At 39.3% G+C, this 18,613-nt stretch overlaps 51 pseudogenes; 26 read left to right on the top strand and 25 right to left on the bottom strand.

The window, feature by feature from the left end:
* The first annotated feature begins 50 nt into the window (after window positions 1–50).
* LOC134584285 (5S ribosomal RNA) lies at window positions 51–169 on the top strand (annotated as a pseudogene).
* A 134-nt stretch (window positions 170–303) lies between these two features.
* LOC134584292 (5S ribosomal RNA) lies at window positions 304–422 on the top strand (annotated as a pseudogene).
* A 134-nt stretch (window positions 423–556) lies between these two features.
* Window positions 557–675, top strand: LOC134584256 (5S ribosomal RNA; annotated as a pseudogene).
* Window positions 676–1,052: 377 nt separating this feature from the next.
* On the top strand, window positions 1,053–1,171 carry LOC134583709 (5S ribosomal RNA; annotated as a pseudogene).
* Window positions 1,172–1,303: 132 nt separating this feature from the next.
* LOC134583604 (5S ribosomal RNA) lies at window positions 1,304–1,422 on the top strand (annotated as a pseudogene).
* Window positions 1,423–1,556: 134 nt separating this feature from the next.
* LOC134583763 (5S ribosomal RNA) lies at window positions 1,557–1,675 on the top strand (annotated as a pseudogene).
* A 620-nt stretch (window positions 1,676–2,295) lies between these two features.
* LOC134583899 (5S ribosomal RNA) lies at window positions 2,296–2,410 on the top strand (annotated as a pseudogene).
* Window positions 2,411–2,544: 134 nt separating this feature from the next.
* LOC134584371 (5S ribosomal RNA) lies at window positions 2,545–2,663 on the top strand (annotated as a pseudogene).
* Window positions 2,664–2,796: 133 nt separating this feature from the next.
* On the top strand, window positions 2,797–2,915 carry LOC134583878 (5S ribosomal RNA; annotated as a pseudogene).
* A 134-nt stretch (window positions 2,916–3,049) lies between these two features.
* LOC134584655 (5S ribosomal RNA) lies at window positions 3,050–3,168 on the top strand (annotated as a pseudogene).
* A 134-nt stretch (window positions 3,169–3,302) lies between these two features.
* LOC134584573 (5S ribosomal RNA) lies at window positions 3,303–3,421 on the top strand (annotated as a pseudogene).
* Window positions 3,422–3,555: 134 nt separating this feature from the next.
* LOC134583940 (5S ribosomal RNA) lies at window positions 3,556–3,674 on the top strand (annotated as a pseudogene).
* Window positions 3,675–4,050: 376 nt separating this feature from the next.
* On the top strand, window positions 4,051–4,169 carry LOC134584359 (5S ribosomal RNA; annotated as a pseudogene).
* A 620-nt stretch (window positions 4,170–4,789) lies between these two features.
* On the top strand, window positions 4,790–4,908 carry LOC134583945 (5S ribosomal RNA; annotated as a pseudogene).
* Window positions 4,909–5,042: 134 nt separating this feature from the next.
* On the top strand, window positions 5,043–5,161 carry LOC134583944 (5S ribosomal RNA; annotated as a pseudogene).
* Window positions 5,162–5,538: 377 nt separating this feature from the next.
* On the top strand, window positions 5,539–5,657 carry LOC134583943 (5S ribosomal RNA; annotated as a pseudogene).
* Window positions 5,658–6,034: 377 nt separating this feature from the next.
* Window positions 6,035–6,153, top strand: LOC134584572 (5S ribosomal RNA; annotated as a pseudogene).
* Window positions 6,154–6,287: 134 nt separating this feature from the next.
* Window positions 6,288–6,406, top strand: LOC134583938 (5S ribosomal RNA; annotated as a pseudogene).
* A 376-nt stretch (window positions 6,407–6,782) lies between these two features.
* On the top strand, window positions 6,783–6,901 carry LOC134584431 (5S ribosomal RNA; annotated as a pseudogene).
* A 134-nt stretch (window positions 6,902–7,035) lies between these two features.
* LOC134583796 (5S ribosomal RNA) lies at window positions 7,036–7,153 on the top strand (annotated as a pseudogene).
* Window positions 7,154–7,287: 134 nt separating this feature from the next.
* LOC134583576 (5S ribosomal RNA) lies at window positions 7,288–7,406 on the top strand (annotated as a pseudogene).
* A 134-nt stretch (window positions 7,407–7,540) lies between these two features.
* On the top strand, window positions 7,541–7,659 carry LOC134584289 (5S ribosomal RNA; annotated as a pseudogene).
* Window positions 7,660–7,791: 132 nt separating this feature from the next.
* On the top strand, window positions 7,792–7,910 carry LOC134583578 (5S ribosomal RNA; annotated as a pseudogene).
* Window positions 7,911–8,044: 134 nt separating this feature from the next.
* Window positions 8,045–8,163, top strand: LOC134584667 (5S ribosomal RNA; annotated as a pseudogene).
* A 377-nt stretch (window positions 8,164–8,540) lies between these two features.
* Window positions 8,541–8,659, top strand: LOC134583647 (5S ribosomal RNA; annotated as a pseudogene).
* A 134-nt stretch (window positions 8,660–8,793) lies between these two features.
* Window positions 8,794–8,912, top strand: LOC134584542 (5S ribosomal RNA; annotated as a pseudogene).
* Window positions 8,913–9,370: 458 nt separating this feature from the next.
* Window positions 9,371–9,489, bottom strand: LOC134583764 (5S ribosomal RNA; annotated as a pseudogene).
* Window positions 9,490–9,623: 134 nt separating this feature from the next.
* Window positions 9,624–9,742, bottom strand: LOC134583952 (5S ribosomal RNA; annotated as a pseudogene).
* A 134-nt stretch (window positions 9,743–9,876) lies between these two features.
* Window positions 9,877–9,995, bottom strand: LOC134584363 (5S ribosomal RNA; annotated as a pseudogene).
* A 134-nt stretch (window positions 9,996–10,129) lies between these two features.
* Window positions 10,130–10,248, bottom strand: LOC134583805 (5S ribosomal RNA; annotated as a pseudogene).
* Window positions 10,249–11,088: 840 nt separating this feature from the next.
* On the bottom strand, window positions 11,089–11,207 carry LOC134584386 (5S ribosomal RNA; annotated as a pseudogene).
* Window positions 11,208–11,584: 377 nt separating this feature from the next.
* Window positions 11,585–11,703, bottom strand: LOC134583900 (5S ribosomal RNA; annotated as a pseudogene).
* Window positions 11,704–11,837: 134 nt separating this feature from the next.
* LOC134584526 (5S ribosomal RNA) lies at window positions 11,838–11,956 on the bottom strand (annotated as a pseudogene).
* A 640-nt stretch (window positions 11,957–12,596) lies between these two features.
* LOC134583784 (5S ribosomal RNA) lies at window positions 12,597–12,715 on the bottom strand (annotated as a pseudogene).
* Window positions 12,716–12,849: 134 nt separating this feature from the next.
* Window positions 12,850–12,968, bottom strand: LOC134584666 (5S ribosomal RNA; annotated as a pseudogene).
* A 386-nt stretch (window positions 12,969–13,354) lies between these two features.
* LOC134584553 (5S ribosomal RNA) lies at window positions 13,355–13,473 on the bottom strand (annotated as a pseudogene).
* Window positions 13,474–13,607: 134 nt separating this feature from the next.
* Window positions 13,608–13,726, bottom strand: LOC134584513 (5S ribosomal RNA; annotated as a pseudogene).
* A 134-nt stretch (window positions 13,727–13,860) lies between these two features.
* On the bottom strand, window positions 13,861–13,979 carry LOC134583781 (5S ribosomal RNA; annotated as a pseudogene).
* Window positions 13,980–14,113: 134 nt separating this feature from the next.
* LOC134584321 (5S ribosomal RNA) lies at window positions 14,114–14,232 on the bottom strand (annotated as a pseudogene).
* An 893-nt stretch (window positions 14,233–15,125) lies between these two features.
* Window positions 15,126–15,244, bottom strand: LOC134583966 (5S ribosomal RNA; annotated as a pseudogene).
* A 387-nt stretch (window positions 15,245–15,631) lies between these two features.
* LOC134584336 (5S ribosomal RNA) lies at window positions 15,632–15,750 on the bottom strand (annotated as a pseudogene).
* Window positions 15,751–15,884: 134 nt separating this feature from the next.
* Window positions 15,885–16,003, bottom strand: LOC134584409 (5S ribosomal RNA; annotated as a pseudogene).
* Window positions 16,004–16,137: 134 nt separating this feature from the next.
* Window positions 16,138–16,256, bottom strand: LOC134583660 (5S ribosomal RNA; annotated as a pseudogene).
* Window positions 16,257–16,390: 134 nt separating this feature from the next.
* On the bottom strand, window positions 16,391–16,509 carry LOC134584401 (5S ribosomal RNA; annotated as a pseudogene).
* Window positions 16,510–16,643: 134 nt separating this feature from the next.
* On the bottom strand, window positions 16,644–16,762 carry LOC134584491 (5S ribosomal RNA; annotated as a pseudogene).
* Window positions 16,763–16,896: 134 nt separating this feature from the next.
* Window positions 16,897–17,015, bottom strand: LOC134583676 (5S ribosomal RNA; annotated as a pseudogene).
* Window positions 17,016–17,149: 134 nt separating this feature from the next.
* On the bottom strand, window positions 17,150–17,268 carry LOC134584492 (5S ribosomal RNA; annotated as a pseudogene).
* Window positions 17,269–17,644: 376 nt separating this feature from the next.
* Window positions 17,645–17,763, bottom strand: LOC134584293 (5S ribosomal RNA; annotated as a pseudogene).
* A 134-nt stretch (window positions 17,764–17,897) lies between these two features.
* On the bottom strand, window positions 17,898–18,016 carry LOC134584400 (5S ribosomal RNA; annotated as a pseudogene).
* A 134-nt stretch (window positions 18,017–18,150) lies between these two features.
* Window positions 18,151–18,269, bottom strand: LOC134584649 (5S ribosomal RNA; annotated as a pseudogene).
* A 134-nt stretch (window positions 18,270–18,403) lies between these two features.
* LOC134583732 (5S ribosomal RNA) lies at window positions 18,404–18,522 on the bottom strand (annotated as a pseudogene).
* Window positions 18,523–18,613: the final 91 nt, after the last annotated feature.

The raw sequence follows: 18,613 nt of genomic DNA, 5'->3' as shown, positions 1-18,613 counted from the left end.
CAGTGTTTGATATTCTACCAACATCAGTGAAATTGCATTCAATTAATTTTGCCTATGGCCATACCAGTCTGAAAATGCATGATCTCGTCAGAACTCAGAAGCCATCCAGATTTGGGCCTGGTTAGTACTTGTATGGGAGACCAACTAGGAACCTCAGGTGCCGTAAGCTTTTGTTTATTTCTTTTTTGCATTATGATGTCATAATCAGATCACTTTTTTCCCTATCCAGAAGCGTCTTGTCTTTTGTCACAACCAGTGTTTGATATTCTACCAACATCAGTGAAATTGCATGCAATTAATTTTGCCTATGGTCATACCAGTCTGAAAATGCCTGATCTTGTCAGATCTCAGAAGCCATCCAGACTCGGGCCTGGTTAGTACTTGTATGGGAGACCAACTAGGAACCTCAGGTGCCATAAGCTTTTGTTTATTTAATTTTTGCATTATGATGTCATAATCAGATCACTTTTTTCCCTATCCAGAAGCGTATTGTCTTTTGTCGCAACCAGTGTTTGATATTCTACCAACATCAGTGAAATTGCATTCGATTAATTATGCCTATGGCCATACCAGTCTGAAAATGCCTGATCTCGTCAGATCTCAGAAGCCATCCAAACTCGGGCCTGGTTAGTACTTGTATGGGAGACCAACTAGGAACCTCAGGTGCTGTAAGCTTTTCTTTACTTCTTTTTTGCATTATGATGTCATAATCAGATCACTTTTTTCCCTATCCAGAAGCGTCTTGTCTTTTGTCGCAACCAGTGTTTGATATTCTACCAACATCAGTGAAATTGCATTCGATTATTTTTGAATATGGCCATACCAGTTTGAAAATGTCAGATCTCAGAAGCCATCCAGACTTGGGCCTGGTTAGTACTTGTATGGGAGACCAACTAGGAACCTCAGGTGCCATAAGCTTTTCTTTATTTCTTTTTTGCATCATGATGTCATCATCAGATCACTTTTTGACCTATCCAGAAGCGTCTTGTTTTTTGTCGCAACCAGTGTTTGATATTCTACCAACATCAGTGAAATTACATTCAATTAATTTTGTCTATGGAAATACCTGTCTGAAAATGCCTGATCTTGTCAGATCTCAGAAGCCATCCAGACTCGGGCCTGGTTAGTACTTGTATGGGAGACCAACTAGGAACCTCAGGTGCCATAAGCTTTTGTTTATTTTTTTTGCATTATGATGTCATAATCAGATCACTTTTTTCCCTATCCAGAAGCGTCTTGTCTTTTGTCACAACCAGTGTTTGATATTCCACTAACATCAGTGAAATTGCATTCAATTAATTTTGCCTATAGCCTTACCAGTCTGAAAATGCCTGATCTCGTCAGATCTCAGAAGCCATCCAAACTCGGGCCAGGTTAGTACTTGGATGGGAGACCAACTAGGAACCTCAGGTGCCATACACTTTTGTTTATTTCTTTTTTGCATTATGATGTCATAATCAGATCACTTTTTTCCGTATCCAGAAGCGTCTTGTCTTTTGTCGCAACCAGTGTTTGATATTCTACCAACATCAGTGAAATTGCATTCAATTAATTTTGCCTATGGCTATACCAGTCTGAAAATGCCTGATCTCGTCAGATCTCAGAAGCCATCCCGACTCGGGCCTGGTTAGTACTTGTATGATAGACCGACTAGGAACCTCAGGTGCCATAAGCTTTTATTTATTTCTTTTTTGCATTATGATGTCATAATCAGATCACTTTTTTCCCTATCCAGAAGCGTCTTGTCTTTTGTCGCAACCAGTGTTTGATATTCTACCAACATCAGTGAAATTGCATTTAATTAATTTTGTCTATAGCCATACCAGTCTGAAAATGCCTGATCTCAGAAGCCATCCAGACTCGGGCCTGGTTAGTACTTGTATGGGAGACCGACTAGGAACCTCAGGTGCCATAAGCTTTTATTTATTTCTTTTTTGCATAATGAAGTCATAATCAGATCACCTTTTTCCCTATCCAGAAGCGTTTTGTCTTTTTTCGCAACCAGTGTTTGATATTCTACCAACATCAGTGAAATTGCATTCAATTAATTTTGCCTATAGCCTTACCAGTCAGAAAATATCAGATCTCAGAAGCCATCCAGACTTGGGCCTGGTTAGTACTTGTATGGGAGACCAACTAGGAACCTCAGGTGCCATAAGCTTTTCTTTATTTATTTTTTGCATTATGATGTCATAATCAGATCACTTTTTTCCCTATCCAGAAGCGTCTTGTTTTTTGTCGCAACCAGTGTTTGATATTCTACCAACATCAGTGAAATTGCATTCAATTAATTTTGCCTATGGCTATACCAGTCTGAAAATGCCTGATCTTGTCAGATCTCAGAAGCCAGACTCGGGCCTCGTTAGTACTTTTATGGGAGACCAACTAGGAACCTCAGGTGCCATAAGCTTTTGTTTATTTCTTTTTTGCATTATGATGTCATAATCAGATCACTTTTTTCCCTATCCAGAAGCGTCTTGTCTTTTGTCGCAACCAGTGTTTGATATTCTACCAACATCAGTGAAATTGCATTCAATTAATTTTGCTTATGGCCATACCAGTCTGAAAATGCCTGATCTCGTCAGAACTCAGAAGCCATCCAGACTTGTGCCTGGTTAGTACATGTATGGGAGACCAACTAGGAACCTCAGGTGCCGTTAGCTTTTGTTTATTTCTTTATGCATTATGATGTCATAATCAGATCACTTTTTTCCCTATCCAGAAGCGTCTTGTCTTTTGTCACAACCAGTGTTTGATATTCTACTAACATCAGTGAAATTGCATTCAATTAATTTTGCCTATAGCCTTACCAGTCTGAAAATGCCTGATCTCGTCAGATCTCAGAAGCCATCCCGACTCAGGCCTGGTTAGTACTTGTATGGGAGACCGACTAGGAACCTCAGGTGCCATAAGCTTTTATTTATTTCTTTTTTGCATTATGATGTCATAATCAGATCACTTTTTTCCCTATCCAGAAGCGTCTTGTCTTTTGTCGCAACCAGTGTTTGATATTCTACCCACATCAGTGAAATTGCATTCAATTAATTTTGCCAATGGCCATACCAGTTTGAAAATGTCTGGTCTCGTCAGATCTCAGAAGCCATCCAAACTCGGGCTTGGTTAGTACTTGTATGGGAGACCAACTAGGAACCTCAGGTGCCATAAGCTTTTCTTTATTTCTTTTTTGCATTATGATGTCATAATCAGATCACTTTTTTCCCTATCTAGAAGCGTCTTGTTTTTTGTCGCAACCAGTGTTTGATATTCTACCAACATCAGTGAAATTGCATTCAATTAATTTTGCCTATGGCCATACCAGTCTGAAAATGCCTGATCTCGTCAGATCTCAGAAGCCATCCAGACTTGGGCCTGGTTAGTATTTATATGCGAGACCAACTAGGAACCTCAGGTGCCATAAGCTTTTCATTATTTCTTTTTTGCATTATGATGTCATAATCAGATCACTTTTTTCCTTATCCAGAAGCGTCTTGTCTTTTGTCGCAACCAGTGTTTGATAGTCTACCAACATCAGTGAAATTGCATTTGACTAATTTTGACTATGGCCATACCGGTCTGATAATGCCTGATCTCGTCAGATCTCAGAAGCCATCCAGACTCGGGCCTGGTTAGTACTTGTATGGGAGACCAACTGGGAACCTCAGGTGCCATAAGCTTTTGTTTATTTTTTTTTGCATTATGATGTCATAATCAGATCACTTTTTTCCCTATCCAGAAGCGTCTTGTCTTTTGTCACAACCAGTGTTTGATATTCTACCAACATCAGTGAAATTGCATTCAATTAATTTTGCCTATAGCCTTACCAGTCTGAAAATGTCAGATCTCAGAAGCCATCCAGACTCGAGCCTGGTTTGTACTTGTATGGGAGACCAACTAGGATCCTCAGGTGCCATACACTCTTGTTTATTTCTTTTTTGCATTATGATGTCATAATCAGATCGCTTTTTTCCGTATCCAGAAGCGTCTTGTCTTTTGTCGCAACCAGTGTTTGATATTCTACCAACATCAGTGAAATTGCATTCAATTAATTTTGCCTATGGCCATACCAGTCTGAAAATGCCTGATCTTGTCAGATCTCAGAATCCATCCAGACTCGGGCCTGGTTAGTACTTGTATGGGAGACCAACTAGGAACCTCAGGTGCCATAAGCTTTTATTTATTTCTTTTTTGCATTATGATGTCATAATCAGATCACTTTTTTCCCTATCCAGAAGCGTCTTGTCTTTTGTCGCAACCAGTGTTTGATATTCTACCAACATCAGTGAAACTGCATTTGATTAATTTTGCCTATGGCCATACCAGTTTGAAAACGTCAGATCTCAGAAGCCATCCAGACTTGGGCCTGGTTAGTACTTGTATGGGAGACCAACTAATAACCTTAGGTGTCATAAGCTTTTCTTTATTTCTGTTTTGCATTATGATGTCATTATCAGATCACTTTTTTCCCTATCCAGAAGGGTCTTGTCTTTTGTCGCAACCAGTGTTTGATATTCTACCAACATCAGTGAAATTGCATTCAATTAATTTTGCCTATGGCCATACCAGTCAGAAAATATCAGATCTCAGAAGCCATCCAGACTTGGGCCTGGTTAGTACTTGTATGGGAGACCAACTAGGAACCTCAGGTGCCATAAGCTTTTCTTTATTTATTTTTTGCATTATGATGTCATAATCAGATCACTTTTTTCCCTATCCAGAAGCGTCTTGTTTTTTGTCGCAACCAGTGTTTGATATTCTACCAACATCAGTGAAATTGCATTCAATTAATTTTGCCTATGGCCATACCAGTCTGAAAATGCCTGATCTCGTCAGATCTCAGAATCCATCCAGACTCGGGCCTGGTTAGTACTTGTATGGGAGACCAACTAGGAACCTCAGGTGCCATAAGCTTTTGTTTATTTCTTTTTTGCATTATGATGTCATAATCAGATCACTTTTTTCCCTATCCAGAAGCGTCTTGTTTTTTGTCGCAACCAGTGTTTGATATTCTACCAACATCAGTGAAATTGCATTCAATTAATTTTGCCTATGGCCATACCAGTCTGAAAATGCCTGATCTCGTCAGATCTCAGAATCCATCCAGACTCGGGCCTGGTTAGTACTTGTATGGGAGACCAACTAGGAACCTCAGGTGCCATAAGCTTTTATTTATTTCTTTTTTGCATTATGATGTCATAATCAGATCACTTTTTTCCCTATCCAGAAGCGTCTTGTCTTTTGTCGCAACCAGTGTTTGATATTCTACCAACATCAGTGAAATTGCATTCAATTAATTTTGCCTATAGCCTTACCAGTCAGAAAATATCAGATCTCAGAAGCCATCCAGACTTGGGCCTGGTTAGTACTTGTATGGGAGACCAACTAGGAACCTCAGGTGCCATAAGCTTTTCTTTATTTATTTTTTGCATTATGATGTCATAATCAGATCACTTTTTTCCCTATCCAGAAGCGTCTTGTTTTTTGTCGCAACCAGTGTTTGATATTCTACCAACATCAGTGAAATTGCATTCAATTAATTTTGCCTATGGCCATACCAGTCTGAAAATGCCTGATCTCGTCAGATCTCAGAATCCATCCAGACTCGGGCCTGGTTAGTACTTGTATGGGAGACCAACTAGGAACCTCAGGTGCCATAAGCTTTTATTTATTTCTTTTTTGCATTATGATGTCATAATCAGATCACTTTTTTCCCTATCCAGAAGCGTCTTGTCTTTTGTCGCAACCAGTGTTTGATATTCTACCAACATCAGTGAAATTGCATTCAATTAATTTTGCCTATAGCCTTACCAGTCAGAAAATATCAGATCTCAGAAGCCATCCAGACTTGGGCCTGGTTAGTACTTGTATGGGAGACCAACTAGGAACCTCAGGTGCCATAAGCTTTTCTTTATTTATTTTTTGCATTATGATGTCATAATCAGATCACTTTTTTCCCTATCCAGAAGCGTCTTGTTTTTTGTCGCAACCAGTGTTTGATATTCTACCAACATCAGTGAAATTGCATTCAATTAATTTTGCCTATGGCCATACCAGTCTGAAAATGCCTGATCTCGTCAGATCTCAGAAGCCATCCAGACTTGGGCCTGGTTAGTATTTATATGCGAGACCAACTAGGAACCTCAGGTGCCATAAGCTTTTCATTATTTCTTTTTTGCATTATGATGTCATAATCAGATCACTTTTTTCCTTATCCAGAAGCGTCTTGTCTTTTGTCGCAACCAGTGTTTGATAGTCTACCAACATCAGTGAAATTGCATTTGACTAATTTTGACTATGGCCATACCGGTCTGATAATGCCTGATCTCGTCAGATCTCAGAAGCCATCCAGACTCGGGCCTGGTTAGTACTTGTATGGGAGACCAACTGGGAACCTCAGGTGCCATAAGCTTTTGTTTATTTTTTTTTGCATTATGATGTCATAATCAGATCACTTTTTTCCCTATCCAGAAGCGTCTTGTCTTTTGTCACAACCAGTGTTTGATATTCTACCAACATCAGTGAAATTGCATTCAATTAATTTTGCCTATAGCCTTACCAGTCTGAAAATGTCAGATCTCAGAAGCCATCCAGACTCGAGCCTGGTTTGTACTTGTATGGGAGACCAACTAGGATCCTCAGGTGCCATACACTCTTGTTTATTTCTTTTTTGCATTATGATGTCATAATCAGATCGCTTTTTTCCGTATCCAGAAGCGTCTTGTCTTTTGTCGCAACCAGTGTTTGATATTCTACCAACATCAGTGAAAGTGCATTCAATTAATTTTGTCTATGGCCATACCAGTCTGAAAATGCCTGATCTTGTCAGATCTCAGAATCCATCCAGACTCGGGCCTGGTTAGTACTTGTATGGGAGACCAACTAGGAACCTCAGGTGCCATAAGCTTTTATTTATTTCTTTTTTGCATTATGATGTCATAATCAGATCACTTTTTTCCCTATCCAGAAGCGTCTTGTCTTTTGTCGCAACCAGTGTTTGATATTCTACCAACATCAGTGAAATTGCATTCAATTAATTTTGACTATGGCCATACCAGTCTGAAAATGCCTGATCTCGTTAGATTTCAGAAGCCATCCAGACTCGGGCTGGTTAGTACTTGTATGGGAGACCAACTAGGAACCTCAGGTGCCGTAAGCTTTTCTTTATTTCTTTTTTGCATTATGATGTCATAATCAGATCACTTTTTTCCCTATCCAGAAGCGTCTTGTCTTTTGTCGCAACCAGTGTTTGAAATTCTACCAACATCAGTGAAATTGCATTCAATTAATTTTGCTTATGGCCATACCAGTCTGAAAATGCCTGATCTCGTCAGAACTCAGAAACCATCCAGACTTGGGCCTGGTTAGTACTTGTATGGGAGACCAACTAGGAACCTCAGGTGCCGTAAGCTTTTGTTTATTTCTTTTTTGCATTATGATGTCATAATCAGATCACTTTTTTCCCTATCCAGAAGCGTCCTGTCTTTTGTCGCAACCAGTGTTTGATATTCTACCAACATCAGTGAAATTGCATTCAATTAATTTTGCCTATGGCCATACCAGTCTGAAAATGCATGATCTCGTCAGAACTCAGAAGCCATCCAGATTTGGGCCTGGTTAGTACTTGTATGGGAGACCAACTAGGAACCTCAGGTGCCATAAGCTTTTGTTTATTTTTTTTGCATTATGATGTCATAATCAGATCACTTTTTTCCCTATCCAGAAGCATCTTGTCTTTTGTCACAACCAGTGTTTGATATTCTACCAACATCAGTGAAATTGCATGCAATTAATTTTGCCTATGGTCATACCAGTCTGAAAATGCCTGATCTCGTCAGATCTCAGAAGCCATCCAGACTCGGGCCTGTTTAGTACTTGTATGCGAGACCAACTAGGAACCTCAGGTGCCATAAACTTTTCTTTATTTCTTTTTTGCATTATGATGTCATAATCAGATCACTTTTTTCCCTATCTAGAAGCGTCTTGTTTTTTGTCGCAACCAGTGTTTGATATTCTACCAACATCAGTGAAATTGCATTCAATTAATTTTGCCTATGGCCATACCAGTCTGAAAATGCCTGATCTCGTCAGATCTCAGAAGCCACCCAGACTTGGGTCTGGTTAGTATTTATATGAGAGACCAACTAGGAAACTCAGGTGCCATAAGCTTTTCTTTATTTCTTTTTAGCATTATGATGTCATAATCAGATCTCTTTTTTCCCTATCCAGAAGCGTCTTGTCTTTTGTCGCAACCAGTGTTTGATATTCTACCAACATCAGTGAAATTGCATTCAAGTAATTTTGTCTATGGCCATACCAGTCTGAAAATGCCAGATCTCAGAAGCCATCCAAACTCGGGCCTGGTTAGTACTTGTATGGGAGACCAACTAGGAACCTCAGGTGCCGTAAGCTTTTCTTTATTTCTTTTTTGCATTATGATGTCATAATCAGATCACTTTTTTCCCTATCCAGAAGCGTCTTGTCTTTTGTCGCAACCAGTGTTTGACATTCTACCAACATCAGTGAAATTGCATTCGATTAATTTTTAATATGGCCTTACCAGTTTGAAAATGTCTGATCTCGTCAGATCTCAGAAGCCATCCAGACTTGGGCCTGGTTAGTACTTGTATGGGAGACCAACTAGGAACCTCAGGTGCCATAAGCTTTTCTTTATTTCTTTTTTGCATTATGATGTCATAATCAGATCACTTTTTTCCCTATCCAGAAGCGTCTTGTCTTTTGTCACAACCAGTGTTTGATATTCTACCAACATCAGTGAAATTGCATTTAATTAATTTTGTCTATGGCCATACCAGTCTGAAAATGCCTGATCTAGTCAGATCTCAGAAGCCATCCAAACTCGGGCCAGGTTAGTACTTGTATGGGAGACCAACTAGGAACCTCAGGTGCCATACACTTTTGTTTATTTCTTTTTTGCATTATGATGTCATAATCAGATCACTTTTTTCCCTATCCAGAAGCGTCTTGTCTTTTGTCGCAACCAGTGTTTGATATTCTACCAACATCAGTGAAATTGCATTTAATTAATTTTGTCTATGGCCATACCAGTCTGAAAATGCCTGATCTAGTCAGATCTCAGAAGCCATCAAGAATTGGGCCTGCTTAGTACATGTATGGGAGACAAACTTGGAACCTCAGGTGCCATAAGATTTTCTTTATTTCTTTTTTGCATTATGATGTCATAATTAGATCACTTTTTTCCCTATCCAGAAGCGTCTTGTCTTTTGTCGCAACCAGTGTTTGATATTCTACCAACATCAGTGAAATTGCATTCAATTAATGTTGCCTATGGACACACCAGTCTGAAAAAAGTGATGTGATTATGACTTCATAATGCAAAAAAGAAATAAACAAATGCTTATGTCACCTGAGGTTCCTAGTTGGTCTCCCATACAAGTACTAACCAAGCCCGAATCTGAATGGCTTCTGAGATCTGACAAGATCAGGCATTTTCAGACTGGTATGGCCATAGGCAAAATTAATTGAATGCAATTTCACTGATGTTGGTAGAATATCAAACACTGGTTGCGACAAAAGACAAGACGCTTCTGGATAGGGAAAAAAGTGATCTTATTATGACATCATAATGCAAAAAAGAAATAAACAAAAGCTTATGGCACCTGAGGTTCCTAGTTGGTCTCCCATACAAGTACTAAGCAGGCCCGAGTCTGGATGGCTTCTGAGATCTGATGAGATCAGGCATTTTCAGACTGGCATGGCCATAGGCAAAATTAATTGAATGCAATTTCACTGATGTTGGTAGAATATCAAACACTGGTTGCAACAAAAGACAGGACGCTTCTGGATAGGGAAAAAAGTGATCTGATTATGACATCATAATGCAAAAAAGAAATAAACAAAAGCTTATGGCACCTGAGGTTCCTAGTTGGTCTCCCATACAAGTACTAACCAGGCCCGAGTCTGGATGGCTACTGAGATCTGACGAGATCAGGCATTTTCAGACTGGTATGTCCATAGGCAAAATTAATTGAATGCAAATTCACTGATGTTGGTAGAATATCAAACACTGGTTGCGACAAAAGACAAGACGCTTCTGGATAGGGAAAAAAGTGATCTGATTATGACATCATAATGCAAAAAAGAAATAAACAAAAGCGTATTGCACCTGAGGTTCCTAGTTGGTCTCCCATACAAGTACTAAGCAGACCCGAGTCTGGATGGCTTCTGAGATCTGACAAGATCAGGCATTTTCAGACTGGTATGGCCATAGGCAAAATTAATCGAATGCAATTTCACTGATAACCAATAAGTGAGCGCTAGATTCCAATACAGAAAATATGGCAGCGTTTAAAAATACAAAACACAAAAAATGTGAAAAGCAAAATAATAGTTACCAAAAAAACGCGCTAAATAAATCTGTAAACATAAAAAAATCAAATAATAGTGTAGACCATCCGGTAATGGTAATATGAAAAAATAGGAGTTATAGGAGAGAAACTCACTTGTCCCAGAGCCCTATCACCCCTGGCTCTGGGTTTGTAAGGCTCTTTAGAAGAGGGGGTATCCCCACACAGCAGGATCTTCCAGAGGATATATCGACTGATGATTCCGTTGCACTGTGTGTAAGAGAAAAAGGGCAGGACCTCCAATTGAATAATATCGTGATATTATTCAATTGGAGGTCCTGCCCTTTTTCTCTTACACACAGTACAACGGAATCATCAGTCGATATATCCTCTGGAAGATCCTGCAATTTCACTGATGTTGGTAGAATATCAAACACTGGTTGCGACAAAAGACAAGACGCTTCTGGATAGGGAAAAAAGTGATCTGATTATGACATCGTAATGCAAAAAAGAAATAAATAAAAGCTTATGGCACCTGAGGTTCCTAGTTGGTCTCCCATACATGTACTAACCAAGCCTGAGTCTGGATGGCTTCTGAGATCTGGCATTTTCAGACTGGTATGGCCATAGGCGAAATTAATTGAATGCAATTTCACTGATGTTGGTAGAATATCAAACACTGGTTGTGACAAAAGACAAGACGCTTCTGGATAGGAAAAAAAGTGATCTGATTATGACATCATAATGCAAAAAAGAAATAAACAAAAGATTATGGAACCTGAGGTTCCTAGTTGGTCTCCCATACAAGTACTAACCAGGCCCGAGTCTGGATGGCTTCTGAGATCTGACGAGATCAGGCATTTTCAGACTGGTATGGCCATAGGCAAACTTAATTGAAGGCAAATTCACTGATGTTGGTAGAATATCAAACACTGGTTGCGACAAAAGACAAGACGCTTCTGGATAGGGAAAAAAGCGATCTGATTATGACCTAATAATGCAAAAAATAAACAAACAAAAACTTATGGCACCTGAGGTTCATAGTTGATCTCCCGTACAAGTACTAACCAGGCCTGAGTCTGGATGTCTTCTGAGATCAGGCATTTTCAGACTGGCATGGCCATAGGCAAAATTAATTGAATGCCATTTCACTGATGTTGGTAGAATATCAAACAGTGGTTGTGACAAAAGACAAGACGCTTCTGGATAGGGAAAAAAGTGATCTGATGATGACATCATAATGCAAAAAAGAAATAAACAAAAGATTATGGCACCTGAGGTTCCTAGTTGGTCTCCTATACAAGTACTACGCAGGCCCGAGTCTGGATGGTTTCTGAGATCTGACGAGATAAAGCATATTCAGACTGGTATGGCCATAGACAAACTTATTCGAATGCAATTTCACTGATGTTGGTAGAATATCAAACACTGGTTGCAACAAAAGACAAGACGCTTCTGGATAGGGAAAAAAGTAATCTGATTATGACATCATAATGCAAAAAAGAAATAAACAAAAGATTATGGCACCTGAGGTTCCTAATTGGTCTCCCATACAAGTACTAAGCAGGCCTGAGTCTGGATGGCTTCTGAGATCTGACGAGATCAGGCATTTTCAGACTGGTATGGCCATAGGCAAAATTAATTGAATGCAATTTCACTGATGTTGGTAGAATATCAAACACTGGTTGTGACAAAAGACAAGACGCTTCTGGATAGGGAAAAAAGTGATCTGATTATGACATCATAATGCTAAAAATAAATAAACAAAATCTTATGGCACCTAAGGTTCCTAGTTGGTCTCCCATACAAGTACTAACGAGGCCCGAGTATGGATGGCTTCTGAGATCTGACGAAATCAGGCATTTTCAGACCGGTATGGCCATAGACAATATTAGTCGAATGCAATTTCACTGATGTTGGTAGAATATCAAACACTGGTTGCGACAAAAAACAAGACGCTTCTGGATAGGGAAAAAAGTGATCTGATTATGACATCATAATGCAAAAAAGAAATAAACAAAAGCTTATGGCACCTGAGGATCCTAGTTGGTCTCCCATACATGTACTAACCAGGCTCGAGTCTGAATGGCTTCTGAAATCCGACGAGATCAGGCATTTTCAGACTGGTAAGGCTATAGGCAAAATTAATAGAATGCAATTTCACTGATGTTGGTAGAATATCAAACACTGGTTGTGACAAAAGACAAGACGCTTCTGGATAGGGAAAAAAGTGATCTGATTATGACATCATAATGCAAAAAAGAAATAAAAAAAAGCTTACGGCACCTGAGGTTCTTAATTGGTCTCCCATACAAGTACTAACCAGGCCCGAGTTTGGATGGCTTCTGTGATCGGACAAGATCAGGCATTTTCAGACTGGTATGGCCATAGGCAAAATTAATCGAATGCAATTTCACTGATGTTGGTAGAATATCAAACACTGGTTGCGACAAAAGACAAGACGCTTCTGGATAGGGAAAAAAGTGATCTGATTATGACATCATAATGCAAAAAATAAATAAAGAAAAGCTTATGGCACCTGAGGTTCCTAGTTGGTCTCCCATACAAGTACTAACCAGTCTCGAGTCTGAATGGCTTCTGAGATCTGACAAGATCAGGCATTTTCAGACTGGTATGGCCATAAGCAAAATTAATTGAATTCAATTTCACTGATGTTGGTAGAATATCAAACACTGGTTGCGACAAAAGACAAGACGCTTCTGGATACGGAAAAAAGCGATCTGATTATGACATCATAATGCAAAAAAGAAATAAACAAGAGTATATGGCACCTGAGGTTCCTAGTTAGTCTCCCATACAAGTACTAACCAGTCTCGAGTCTGAATGGCTTCTGAGATCTGACAAGATCAGGCATTTTCAGACTGGTAAGGCTATAGGCAAAATTAATTGAATGCAATTTCACTGATGTTGGTAGAATATCAAACACTGGTTGTGACAAAAGACAAGACGCTTCTGGATAGGGAAAAAAGTGATCTGATTATGACATCATAATGCAAAAAAAAATAAACAAAAGCTTATGGCACCTGAGGTTCCCAGTTGGTCTCCCATACAACTACGAACCAGGCCCAACTCTGGATGGCTTCTGAGTTCTGACGAGATCAGGCATTTTCAGACTGGTATGGCCATAGACAAAACTAATAGAATGCAATTTCACTGATGTTGGTAGAATATCAAACACTGGTTGCGACAAAAAACAAGACGCTTCTGGATAGGGAAAAAAGTGATCTGATTATGACATCATAATGCAAAAAAGAAATAAACAAGAGTATATGGCACCTGAGGTTCCTAGTTGGTCTCCCATATAAGTACTAACCAGGCCCGAGTCTGGATGGCTTCTGAGATCTGACGAGATCAGACATTTTCAAACTGGTATGGCCATAGGCAAAATTAATCGAATGCAATTTCACTGATGTTGGTAGAATATCAAACACTGGTTGCGACAAAAGACAAGACACTTCTGGATAGGGAAAAAAGTGATCTGATTATGACATCATAATGCAAAAAAGAAATAAACAAGAGTATATGGCACCTGAGGTTCCTAGTTGGTCTCCCATATAAGTACTAACCAGGCCCGAGTCTGGATGGCTTCTGAGATCTGACGAGATCAGACATTTTCAAACTAGTGTGGCCATAGGCAAAATTAATCGAATGCAATTTCACTGATGTTGGTAGAATATCAAACACTGGTTGCGACAAAAGACAAGACGCTTCTGGATAGGGAAAAAAGTGATCTGATTATGACATCATAATGCAAAAAATAAATAAAGAAAAGCTTATGGCACCTGAGGTTCCTAGTTGGTCTCCCATACAAGTACTAACCAGGCCCGAGTCTGGATGGCTTCTGAGATCTGACAAAATCAAGCATTTTCAGACTGGTATGGCCATAAGCAAAATTAATTGAATGCAATTTCACTGATGTTGGTAGAATATCAAACACTGGTTGCGACAAAAGACAAGACGCTTCTGGATAGGGAAAAAAGTGATCTGATTATGACATCATAATGCAAAAAAGAAATAAATAAAAGCTTATGGCACCTGAGGTTCCTAGTTGGTCTCCCATACAAGTACTAACCAGGCCAAAGTCTGGATGGCTTTGAGATCTGATGAGATCAGACATTTTCAAACTGGTATGGCCATTGGCAAAATTAATTGAATGCAATTTCACTGATGTTGGTAGAATATCAAACACTGGTTGCGACAAAGGACAAGACGCTTCTGGATACGGAAAAAAGCGATCTGATTATGACATCATAATGCAAAAAAAGAAATAAACAAAAGTGTATGGCACCTGAGGTTCCTAGTTGGTCTCCCATACAAGTACTAGCCAGGCCCAAGTGTGGATGCCTTCTGAGATCTGACGAAATCAGTCATTTTCAGACTGGTATGGCCATAGTCATAATAATTCGAATGCAATTTCACTGATGTTGGTAGAATATCAAACACTGGTTGCGACAAAAGACAAGACGCTTCTGGATACGGAAAAAAGTGATATGATTATGACATCATAATGCAAAAAAGAAATAAACAAAAGTGTATGGCACCTGAGTTTCCTAGTTGGTCTCCCATACAAGTACTAACCAGGCCCGAGTCTGGATGGCTTCTGAGATCTGACGAGATCAGGCATTTTCAGACTAGTAAGGATATAGGCAAAATTAATTGAATGCAATTTCACTGATGTTGGTAGAATATCAAACACTGGTTGCGACAAGAGACAAGACGCTTCTGGATAGGGAAAAAAGTGATATGATTATGACATCATAATGCAAAAAAGAAATAAACAAAAGTGTATGGCACCTGAGTTTCCTAGTTGGTCTCCCATACAAGTACTAACCAGGCCCAAGTCTGGATGGCTTCTGAGATCTGACGAGATCAGGCATTTTCAGACTGGTATGGCCATAGGCAAAATTAATTGAATGCAATTTCACTGATGTTGGTAGAATATCAAACACTGGTTGCGACAAAAGACAAGACGCTTCTGGATAGGGAAAAAAATTATCTGATTATGACATCATAATGCAAAAAATAAATAAATAAAAGCTTATGACACCTGAGGTTCGTAGTCGGTCTCCCATACAAGTACTAACCATGCCCGAGTCAGGATGGCTTTTGGCCTCTGACGAGATCAGGCATTTTCAGACTGGTATTGCCATAGGCAAAAGTAATTGAATGCAATTTCACTGATGTTGGTAGAATATCAAACACTGGTTGCGACAAAAAACAAGACGCTTCTAGATAGGGAAAAAAGTGATCTGATTATGACATCATAATGCTAAAAAGAAATAAACAAAAGCTTATGACACCTGAGGTTCCTAGTTGGTCTCCCATACAAGTACTAACCAGGCCCGAGTCTGGGTGGCTTCTGAGATCTGATGAGATCAGACATTTTCAAACTGGTATGGCCATAGGCAAAATTAATTGAATGCAATTTCACTGATGTTGGTAGAATATCAAACACTGGTTGCGACAAAAGACAAGACACTTCTGGATAGGGAAAAAAGTGATCTGATTAAGACATCATAATGCAAAAATGAAATAAATAAAAGATTATGGCACCTGAGGTTCCTAGTTGGTCTCCCATACTAGTACTAACCAGGCACGAGTCTGGATGGCTTCTGAGATCTGACGAGATCAGGCATTTTCAGACTGGTATGGCCATAGACAAAATTAATTGAATGCAAATTCACTGATGTTGGTAAAATATCAAACACTGGTTGCGACAAAAGACAAGACGCTTCTGGATAGGGAAAAAAGTGATCTGATTATGACATCATAATGCAAAAAAGAAATAAACAAAAGTTTATGGCACCTGAGGTTCCTAGTTGGTCTCCCATACAAGTACTAGCCAGGCCCGAGTCTGGATGGCTTCTGAGATATGATGAGATCAGGCATTTTCAGACTGGTATGGCCAGAGACAAAATTAATTGAATGCAATTTCACTGATATTGGTAGAATATTAAACACTAGTTGCGACAAAAGACAAGACGCTTCTGGATAGGGAAAAAAGTGATCTGATTATGACATCATAATGCAAAAAATAAATAAATAAAAGCTTATGGCACCTGAGGTTCCTAGTCGGTCTCCCATACAAGTACTAACCAGGCCCGAGTCTGGATGGATTCTGAGATCTGACGAGATCAGGCATTTTAAGACTGGTATGGCCATAGGAAAAATTAATTGAATGCAATTTCACTGATGTTGGTAGAATATCAAACACTGGTTGCGACAAAAGACAAGACGCTTGTGGATAGGGAAAAAAGTGATCTGATTATGACATCATAATGCAAAATAGAAATAAACAAAAGCTTATGGCACCTGAGGTTCCTAGTTGGTCTCCCACACAAGTACTAACCAGGTCCGAGTCTGAATAGCTTCGGAGATCTGACGAGATCCGGCATTTTCAGACCGGTATGGCCATAGGCAAAATTAGTTGAATGCAATTTCACTGATGTTGGTAGAATATCAAACACTGTTTGCGACAAAAGACAAGACGCTTCTGGATAGGGAAAAAAGTGATCTGATTATGACATCATAATGCAAAGAAGAAATAAACAAAAGTATATGGCACCTGAGGTTCCTAGTTGGTCTCCCATACAAGTACTAACCATGCCCGAGTCTGGATGGCTTCTGAGATCTGACGAGATCAGACATTTTCAAACTGGTATGGCCATAGGCAAAATTAATCAAATGCAATTTCACTGATGTTGGTAGAATATCAAACACTGGTAGCGACAAAAGACAAGACGCTTCTGGATAGGGAAAAAAGTGATCTTATTATGACATCATAATGCAAAAAAGAAATAAATAAAAGCTTATGGCACCTGAGGTTCCTAGTTGGTCTCCCATACAAGTACTAACCAGGCCCGAGTTTGGATGTCTTCTGAGATCTGACAAGATCAGGCATTTTCAGACTGGTATGGCCATAGGCAAATTAGTCGAATGCAATTTCACTGATGTTGGTAGAATATCAAACACTGTTTGCGACAAAAGACAAGACGCTTCTGGATAGGGAAAAAAGTGATCTGATTATGACATCATAATGCAAAAAATAAATAAAGAAAAGCTTATGGCACCTTAGGTTCCTAGTTGGTCTCCCATACAAGTACTAAGCAGGCCCGAGTCTGGATGGCTTCTGAGATCTGACATTTTCAGACTGGTATGGCCATAGGCAAAATTAATTGAATGCAATTTCACTGATGTTGGTAGAATATCAAACACTGGTTGCGACAAAAGACAAGACGCTTCTGGATAGGGAAAAAAGTGATCTGATTATGACATCATAATGCAAAAAAGAAATAACCAAAAGCTTACGGCACCTGAGGTTCCTAGTTGGTCTCCCATACAAGTACTAACCAGGCCCAAGTCTGGATGGCTTCTGAATTCTGACAAGATCAGGCATTTTCAGACTGGTATGGCCATAGGCAAAATTAATTGAATGCAATTTCACTGATGTTGGTAGAATATCAAACACTGGTTGCGACAAAAGACAAGACGCTTCTGGATAGGGAAAAAAGTGATCTGATTATGACATCATAATGCAAAAAATAAATAAATAAAAGCTTATGGCACCTGAGGTTCCTAGTCGGTCTCCCATACAAGTACTAACCAGGCCCGAGTCTGGATGGATTCTGAGATCTGACGAGATCAGGCATTTTAAGACTGGTATGGCCATAGGAAAAATTAATTGAATGCAATTTCACTGATGTTGGTAGAATATCAAACACTGGTTGCGACAAAAGACAAGACGCTACTGGATAGGAAAAAAAGTGATCTGATTATGACATCATAATGCAAAAAAGAAATAAATAAAAGCTTATGGCACCTGAGGTTTCTAGTTGGTCTCCCATACAAGTACTAACCAGGCCCGAGTCTGGATGGATTCTGAGATCTGACGAGATCAGGCATTTTAAGACTGGTATGGCCATAGGAAAAATTAATTGAATGCAATTTCACTGATGTTGGTAGAATATCAAACACTGGTTGCGACAAAAGACAAGACGCTTCTGGATACGGAAAAAAGTGATCTGATTATGACATCATAATGCAAAAAAGAAATAAACAAAAGTGTATGGCACCTGAGGTTCCCAGTTGGTCTCCCATACAAGTACTAACCATGCCCGAGTCTGGATGGCTTCTGAAATCTAACGAGATCAGGCATTTTCAGACTGGTTTGGCCATAGTCATGACTAATTGAATGCAATTTCACTGATGTTGGTAGAATATCAAACACTGGTTGCGACAAAAGACAAGACGCTTCTGGATAGGGAAAAAAG

The sequence above is a fragment of the Pelobates fuscus genome, chromosome 13 (genome assembly GCF_036172605.1).
Source record: "Pelobates fuscus isolate aPelFus1 chromosome 13, aPelFus1.pri, whole genome shotgun sequence".
Lineage (NCBI taxonomy): Eukaryota > Metazoa > Chordata > Amphibia > Anura > Pelobatidae > Pelobates > Pelobates fuscus.
The sequence above is the reverse complement of the archived record's forward strand: the minus strand, read 5'-3'. Positions and strand labels throughout refer to the sequence as shown.